The sequence below is a fragment of the Macrobrachium nipponense genome, chromosome 43 (assembly GCF_015104395.2).
Source record: "Macrobrachium nipponense isolate FS-2020 chromosome 43, ASM1510439v2, whole genome shotgun sequence".
Lineage (NCBI taxonomy): Eukaryota > Metazoa > Arthropoda > Malacostraca > Decapoda > Palaemonidae > Macrobrachium > Macrobrachium nipponense.
The window spans coordinates 33,188,816-33,197,732 of record NC_061104.1 but is presented as its reverse complement, the minus strand read 5'-3'; the positions used below and the strand labels follow the sequence as shown (position 1 = coordinate 33,197,732).

At 36.1% G+C, this 8,917-nt stretch overlaps 1 pseudogene; it reads left to right on the top strand.

Moving 5' to 3' along the window:
* The first annotated feature begins 1,364 nt into the window (after nucleotides 1-1,364).
* Nucleotides 1,365-8,917, top strand: part of LOC135213636 (tetratricopeptide repeat protein 21B-like) — a 30,434-nt pseudogene continuing 22,881 nt past the window's right edge.

The following is an 8,917-nucleotide window of genomic DNA, read 5'->3' as shown; positions in this document are numbered from 1 at the left end:
CTTAGGTGGACGAGTGGAGTAACCAAAAAGGACAGGGTTAGAAAATGAAACATATTAGGGGTGGGGCTTCACGTATACCAGTAAAAGCGGCCACTGATGCCATCAAACAAAGGGTGCCAAGAGGGAAGGTTAAGATGGTATGGCCACCTGATGAGAAGAGAAGAGCAACACATGGCAAAGTGTCTCAGTGGCGTGGTTGGTTTGGTGTTTGCTTCTCACCTCGGTGGTCGCGGGTTCGATTCTCGGCCATTCCATTGAGGAGTGAGAGATGTGAATTTCTGGTGATAGAAGTTCACTCTCGACGTGGTTCGGAAGTCACGTAAAGCCGTTGGTCCCGTTGCTGAATAACCACTGGTTCCATGCAACGTAAAAACACCATACAAACAAATAAACAACACATGGCAAGAGAAGTGATGGACGTGGAGGTGGATGGAACACGAAGGAGAGGAAGACCTAAGACCAGGTGGAGAGATTGCATTAGAGATGATATGAGGGAGAAGGGAGTAGGGGAGGAAATGACACGGGACAGAGGTAGATGGAAGAGACTCATTAAAAACGGCGACCCTGAATAGGGATAAAGCTGGGAAGAAGAAGAAGAAGATGCGTGGATGTGTGAATAACACTTCATCTGCGAGCTTTTGATATCGGCAATTTTTTTAAAAACTACATTCTTTCACAATGCTGTTAAGGTGCTGAATGATGTTTTTCAATGTCACTTACTTTCATGCTGTCCAACATCTCTGACCGTTGTCTGAATGCAACTTTGGTTTTTTTCCTAATCTGACCATTTAATCATTGTATACTCTGTTTCTGGATCCCTTTATCCTGCTGTCCAACTCCCTATTTTCAATATTTTAAGCGCTTAATAACTAAAAGCGCCTTAGTGCTTGTCATTTTTAGCTAAATTGCGCTATTATTTCATTAACGACATGTACTTAAATTATCATAACCTTTTATGATAATTATCAGTAGCATCGTCAAACATTAGATGTGCTGTGCTTCAGAAATTAATTGAGAAGTAATGAGTTGGAGGATACAGAGAAATAGTTATGTTCGAAAAATTCTGTTAAAATCACTTGAGTGGATGGCAAAAGATGGCGGGTCATCGCTCTTACCGGTGTCCGGAAATCAGCATAAAAAGTATGTGTCTATTTTGATATACACAGGTGTATCCATAGATATAGATGTATCTATCTATTTGACCTTTATAATGTGCCATAATTAGGACCAATAGCTCAAGAATCGTTCAGTAATAGTGTTAAAGTTCGCGATTTTTAATGCGGAATTAGAGATCAGTGGATAATGATGATACGTTGCCATGGTAACGCTCTTTGTTAGGAAAGAAGAAGAACGCCGAATTCCAAGTGTAAATATATGTGCTTCTGCCTTCAACTAGTGGTTTCGCTTAACATCACAGAAAGTTCAAGCAATATTACTCAGGTATTAGACTGCAATGCGCGGTTAGTATGAGAAATGTAAAGAAATAAATTTGAAAGGACTCTTGATGAAGCCACGACACCAATTTGGACTTTCCAAGCAGTAGGAGATGACATTAATGCACTGAATTTTCGCCATCATAATCTCATCAACGATGTCCGAAATTGATACTTTGTTCAAGGTGAGTATAGAATTTTGTCTTAATTTTACTAAAATGCCATTTAGTGAATGTTCAAAAGTACTGTTAGCCTAGTTAAGGTTGTTTAATCAGTTTAAAAGAACTTTTAAAAGTCGTGGCTAATTTGAATTATAATATTTTGCTAAGAACCCATACTCAGTAGGGTAAACAACCTAGCGGACCCATCTTCAGAAAAAGTACTTTAACACGTCCTGACACCGGAGATGGGCCCCAGTCACGAGTCTCATGACTCTAGATGTTGCTCCCATGACCTAGTACTATCTATCACTCATGACTGGTCCCCATCGCCGGTTTCAGAACGTGTTAAAGCACTTTTTCTGAAGGTGGGTCCGAATACAGTTAGGGTGGCCGCAGCTAGTCCACTCGGTTGTTTACCCTAGTAATGGTATCTTACTACAGAATTTTTTATTTTACTAGAGTTTCGTATTCTTAATATATAAGGAATTTAGTATTTTTCACAAGTGAGAAAAGTAGTCTGTGTTCCAATTCTATAATTACAGATATTTTGACTACTATTGTAAAGGACTTGGCAATTGAACTGTTATTTGGCAAAGTATAATTTTTTGTTGTAAAGAGAAGTTTTTCCAGTATGCAGAGGAAGGTTACCTAATCCAGATCTAGGAAATTCATTCTTATTTTGCAAAGTTTATTATCAAGTAACCCATTTTTATCATTTTGATTTTTAGGGGAAAATCCACTATTATGGAAGGGAGCAGTATTATCAAGCAATGCAAAATGAATGCGCTGCTGCATCTAAAAAGTTTGGAAGAGATGAGAGATACAGTTTCTATTCAGCTGTAGCTCATCTTCTTCAGGGGCATATTCAGGAGGCAATCAGACAGCTGCAACCTTTACAGGTAAGTTGGTAGTAGATATTTAATGCACTATCTTTTTCCTAAGCTTCAAGAATTATTATTGGAAACATTTATAAAAAGTATTAACAATTAGTAAGCAGATTAGCAAGGGCAGATACTGTTTATGGAAGCTGTTGCCAAGGACAGTGTTATGAAAATAATTGTGTATCAATGTTTTCCACCACACCATTTGGTTTGAATGACCTACAGTTAGTGGCAGATCTAGGAATCTTTCATGAAGGGATGGGGATGGCACTGAAGATTATCATATAAATATGTAACATGTACAGACAATGGTATATTTATACATATATCAATATTATTTATATATGTGTGCTAACACAAATACACAATAGTAATTGTGGATGTTTTAGTTGTCGTTGAAATAATAATTAACTAAGCAAATGTTTATTACTTATAATAATTTACTGAAAGAAAACAATGTTCTATTATTCATATCCATTAGGGCCACGTGACCATGTCCCCCCCCCCCCCCCCCCCCCCCCCCCCCCTTAAATTTGCCATTGCCTACAGTGCCAAAGGAAAATATTACTGTGTTTGTTCCTATGACAAGCAAACCATTTCTTTCAAGAGACTTGTTCATCAACCTTGGGTTTCATCAATTTAACTGAAATTGCATCATTGTTTGTATAGCAGGCCTCAGGAGGTCTATGTCATTTATTATTGCCTTACCTTTTTGTGTTTTCATTTAGAGTACATTTTTTTTTTTATGGTTGATTGGGTCACTCTTTCTTATGTGTGAATTATGCTTACACAGCAGTAACAAAGTTTCATTGAGACGTATAGTTTATGTTTTATTTTATTTGATGTTTTCTCTAGCTGTTACTGCCTATAACTGCATTAGACTAAACTTAGATTGGTCCTACACTATACAAACTGTGGCAAAAAATAGTAGAATTGGATGGACTAAGTGGACTGTATGCGTAATGTTGTTACTTGGTCAAAAACTGTTAAAAGCCTTTCGTAACAACACCATGCTCCCTTTGCGGTTTCTAAATTAAGGGGAGATATCTCTCAACCCAATTCATTGTTAATGAAGATAACACTACTAGTAATATTAATGAATAGTACCACAAGTAAGTACTTTCACTTACTGAGCAATCCCTATAGACATGAACTCAGATCATAAGTCGCTAAGAGGTACAACGAGAGGTACGCGCCTCTCTCTCTCTCTCTCTCTCTCTCTCTCAAAATCTTGCGAGTACTCACAGGTTGATATTCAGACTTTAGAAGACTGCTGTGTTACCTCATTTGTGTAAGTTACTTGCGTAACTTTTACATTGTGAACACAATACTACAAGTTTATCAGATCAATTTATATTCACCATTCATAAAAGCTGAAAACAGGAAAAACCTAAGGTCCTTTACATTATTGCCCACCTCATGCCACCCCTCAATCTGATACCTGTGCCTAAAGGAAATTGGAATGTTTACATCTTATCAGGACAGGACTCCCGACTACCGGATGGTAGTTAACTAACTTACTACCTTGTTTGAAAGTTCAACGGCTGTTTTCCAGCAATTGTTGAAAGTAATTCCTAATGTAAAGGAAGTAAGGTTTGTATATTAAGAAAAATACCACTTACCTATATACTTTTAAAAATTGTGATTTTTGACATAGGAAAAAACCTATTTTGGTAGTTTCTGTTGAGTCCTCAAAACCCTCCTACTTTCCTGATGAACAGGCATGGGATTTGGTAAGGGATCATCCTGCATTGACCAACAGAAAGTAATGGCATCTAGGTCTGTTTCTGGTCTTATTTAAACAATATGATGTCGCTTATGCACATAGCCACTTCTTGTGGGTTTTTAGACGTAGGTAAACTGGGTTCAGGATTTGCTGAGGATAAGAGAAAGTGCCCTCTTATCCTGAGTCCATTTATACTCCATCACATGTTATAATGTTTATCATTACGACACAATACCCAGCCACAAGACCAGGTAAAAGAGAATTCTTTGACATTAGTCTGGTCACCATGAAGCTCTGGTGAGACCATGGAAGAGTGACTCCATGAGGACTCAACAGTGACTAAACAGTGACTACCAAAAATAAGTTTTTCCTACGTCAAAAAATGTTTTTTATTGTATTACTTCTTACTATATCTTGTGTACGTATGACCATAACTATTAAGTAGTTTTATGAGACTACTGAGGTGGCCTAAAAGATTTTTTTTTATTTTGTAAATGATATAACCTTAGTATTTTAAATTTACATATTTTTTTTAACATTACAGAATGAAAGAGATGTAATGCTAGGTGCTTTGTTAGCACTGATTTATGCCCATCGGCGATGTCAAGTTGTTGATAAAGAAGCTGTTGCTCAGTTAGATGCAAAATTGAAGGAAGAGAGAAAACGGGCTTCAGAAATGGTATGTCTTTTTCACATATTTAATTTTTTGTTAATCTTGTAAGGCTTTAGTTTTTATGTACAGTTTTACATAATGCTGTATAAATTTTACCCTTGCAACAATAAACCTTGGCTATATGTTGACTTACCTGGATGATCATATTACTTGAACATGGAAAGTGAGGCATAGCCAAGTTGAAGTCATTATCTTGATAAGCCAGTGAGATACATTTCTTACAATAATCACTATGTCTAATAAGTGTAAATTTGGACAAGCAGAAAATGTTGAAGTACAAAGTGTGAGCTTTAAGAAAACACAGGAAAAGGCAAAACAGTATCATGCTTATTATCCAGAAAAATACAACTAAGTGTGACATGTTAGATGACCTGGTAGCCTCGTTAGTTTCGTTTTTCCAAACTGCTAATGCTTCAGTGTTTTTCCTACTACACTTCTACTACCTCCTTCTGACTTCCATCTACCATAACTCTACCCTCACTCTACATATTTCTACCAGTGGATTTTCCTATCTAATTGTCCCTACATATTCATTCACAGACTTCTGTTGTATTCCTAACACTCACATGGATGTTCTTATCAATTACAATGAATGAGAGTAGATGATGGTAGGCCTTATGTGCAGCAGTGAGGTAGTGTGCATTATTTAAAATGAATTATTTTTGAGGTTATAAGAATGAAGAATATAAAAACATTGCATAATCTGACTAATGGGAGAATTCATTGGAGTGTGATTTTGTATCCTTGAAATGTGTAAGTGTATGTAACACTGCCCAACTTTATGCGCATAATGGAGGAAAAGTATAGGTTATATTTATTAGACATTGTACTGTAAACCAGACAAGTTAAAACATAATTATGTAATTGTACATTTAACTTCCAGCCTCTCTACTATGCAAGCATGTTTTTCCTGTTGTTGTCATCAAGGATTGATAAAGCCAGGGAGTATGTCGATAGGCTGCTGAAATTAGATCCTGAGCATGAAGAGGGTATGGTACTCAAAGGATGGGTTGAACTTATGGCTGGAAAAGACAGTAAGAACAAGAATACACTTCAGTACTTTGATACTGTCCTTCAAAAGTAAGTTAGCACCTTTGTGTACATCCCAAGTACCTGCTTGCTGTTGAGTTTTTAAGTTATTTTCTGGAGCTAATATTAATTTTTGTTCAACATTTATTTGTACTTTGATACATACATAGTTAGTATTGCACCTCTAAGGTATTAAGTTGCAGTTATGGACAATACAGTTAGTTGAGCAAGTTTATCTCTCCTATTTAGCATTTGTATTTCCTACTGATTTTCAGAACTCCTCGCCATATGGATGCTCTTTTTGGAAAATCAAAGCATTATGAAAATCGTGGGTCATATGCTGAAGCCATGGAAACTTTGAATCTTCTTGTAGTTGCATATCCTGGATTTGCTGCTCCTTTAATTGAAAAAATGAAAGTGTGTTTGGCTGAGCAGAACTGGGACCAGTGTTTAGATGCTGCCAATAGGTATGATTTCTCTAAAAAAAATTTTGTAATTGAAATTAACCTTTGTTGTATGCGTTGAAATTCAATATTTATAATAATCTTCTAGACATACTTAGTGTCAAATTGTCCTCTTTGAATATTATATCTTATTGATTTATGCCGGAAACTACGATGATTTTGAGCACAGTAGTACTGTATACATACTATGAATTATTACGTATAAAGTACCCTGTTTTTAGTAAATCACTTGTATGAAATTTTTATTGTTCATATGCATTATATACAAACCGTCAGTCCTTTACAATAGGAAAAAGGGGAAGGGAGTAAGAGTGAAGAGTTTGGGGCTAGCAAAGGTTGGTTCATGCAGTTTAAGGCCCATGCAAATTTGCATAACCTTATGGGTGCAAGGGGAAGCCGCCAGTGGCGATGAAAAAGCAGTATAAGTGAATTTCCTAGTGCATTGGCAGAGGTAATCAGGGAGGTTAATTACTGTGCTGAACAGGTGTTTAATGTAGGTGAGACAGGTTTGTTCTGGAAACGCATGCTTACCCAAACATACATTGCCAAGGAGGAGAAGACAGCACCAGGCCACAAAGTTAGCAAAGGGAGACTGAATTTGCTTCTTGGGCCTAAAGCTGGGGATTTCAAGCTAAGAGAATCCAAGGGCACTGAAGGGCATTTGGAAGGGTCAACTCCTGTCATCTGGAAATCCAACAAGAAGGCATGGTTGACACTTCAGATTTTTGAGGACTGGTTGACCAACTATATTTTGCCAGAAGTAAAAGAGTATAGTTTGATGAAACAAGATGTAATCCCTATTGACATTCATAGATTCAGTGACGGGAAATACTGGGGGCATAGGAGTCAAAACCTTTTAACTATTTTCTTGATGCTATAGGGAGGGTTTGTAGGACGCACTGACTTAAAGATGGTTAAAGTTAAAATTGATATGCTTTCACACAGTTCAAGTTAAACCGCACCATAAGAAAGGGAGAGCTCTCCCAAATATCTACATAGAATGTGGTGATCTGTTCAAGTTTTGCCTACAGCTTTTTTAATCAGTTTGACTTTTTACAGAGTACTGCAAGTGGAGCCACATGATATTGAGGCAATGAAGTATAAAAATCTTTACATTTTTTACAGAGTACTGCAAGTGGAGCCACATAATATTGAGGCAATGAAATATAAAAATCTTTACACTCTTTGTCGACAAGGAAATTTTGAGGACACTGCTCAGGGACTGCGAAACTTGTATAGTGAAATGGATAAAAGCGAACCTAACAATGCATCATTGTTTATTCACATGGCTCAGCTTTTCTCGCGTTTGGTTAGTGAAGCAGTTTTATTTTGCTTTTTGCTTTTATCTGTTGATCACATGTTTTAATTTGGAGTCTTAAAATTATACCCTTGATGTTACAATATAGGTAAAAGTTTGATTTAATATAACAGTGTGGAAGGAATCGACTTGTTCTTGAAGAGACCTTCATGATGGCAAGCAAAGCAGCCAAAGTTGATACTTCAAGTGCTGAGTATTTGACTGAAGTTGGGTACCAGTGTCTGTTGCAAGGACGCAATAAGGAAGCCACAAAATACTATAAAAATGCTACCAAGTTAGATGAGTCATCTGTAGCTGCTTTAACAGGTAAACATGTCTTATGATGTGCATTTAATTCTGTTTTCCTTATTCTGATTGAGTGCATTTTAGTAATTGATGAATTTTATCATAGCAAAACCAGATTTCTTAACATAGAATTAGAACATGTTTAATTGTCTATGATTATATGTAAAACTCCATACTGTACTGGATAATACTTTAACACACACACACACACACAGATATTTGAGGTTTTTTATTTTGTATTAATTTTATTTATTTTACATATCTTTTATGCATACCTACGTAGTACATAGGTAGATCTACTGCAATTAGCTATGTTTTTGTTAGGCTAAACTATACAGTATATACTGTATTTTAAACATTTTTGAAGTAATTAATTTTGCAGTTATTTCTCTAAAATTTAATAAGTTAATGCTGTATTTTAAATTGAATGGAAATTACAAAAATAATTATTTTTAAATTTTATTTTCAGGCATAATTTCATGTCAGTTGTTGGAGGGACAAGTATATATTGCTGAGCAACAATTAGAATTCTTGAAGGAGGTAATATCCTTTTCTTATGAGTTTGAGTGAACAAGGTGAAGGAATACATTTTGTTAAAATCTGATAATGTGTTTGTTTACATTGTAAAGTAACCTTTATCTAAAATGAAATGATTGAGTAGGTTTCCTTGGTAGCTGTCCGTAACTTAACCACTTGGGTAAGTTGTAGTCATAAAGTAACTTGCCAAGTAATTACATAGTTAAGAATTCCTAAGTACCGGCAGCTAAAATGTGAAATCGCGGTAGAAATTCTTTTGTTTTGGTGTAGGCAGGTATCCCAGCCCACAACAGGGGGAATAGGTAAACAAAGTAGCAAGTGAGCTAAATTTATTTTTGCCAGCCTCTGACAAAGGTTGTAAGTAGCCGCTCTTTAAATTAGGATATCCATCAATTGTTTACCAGTTGTTC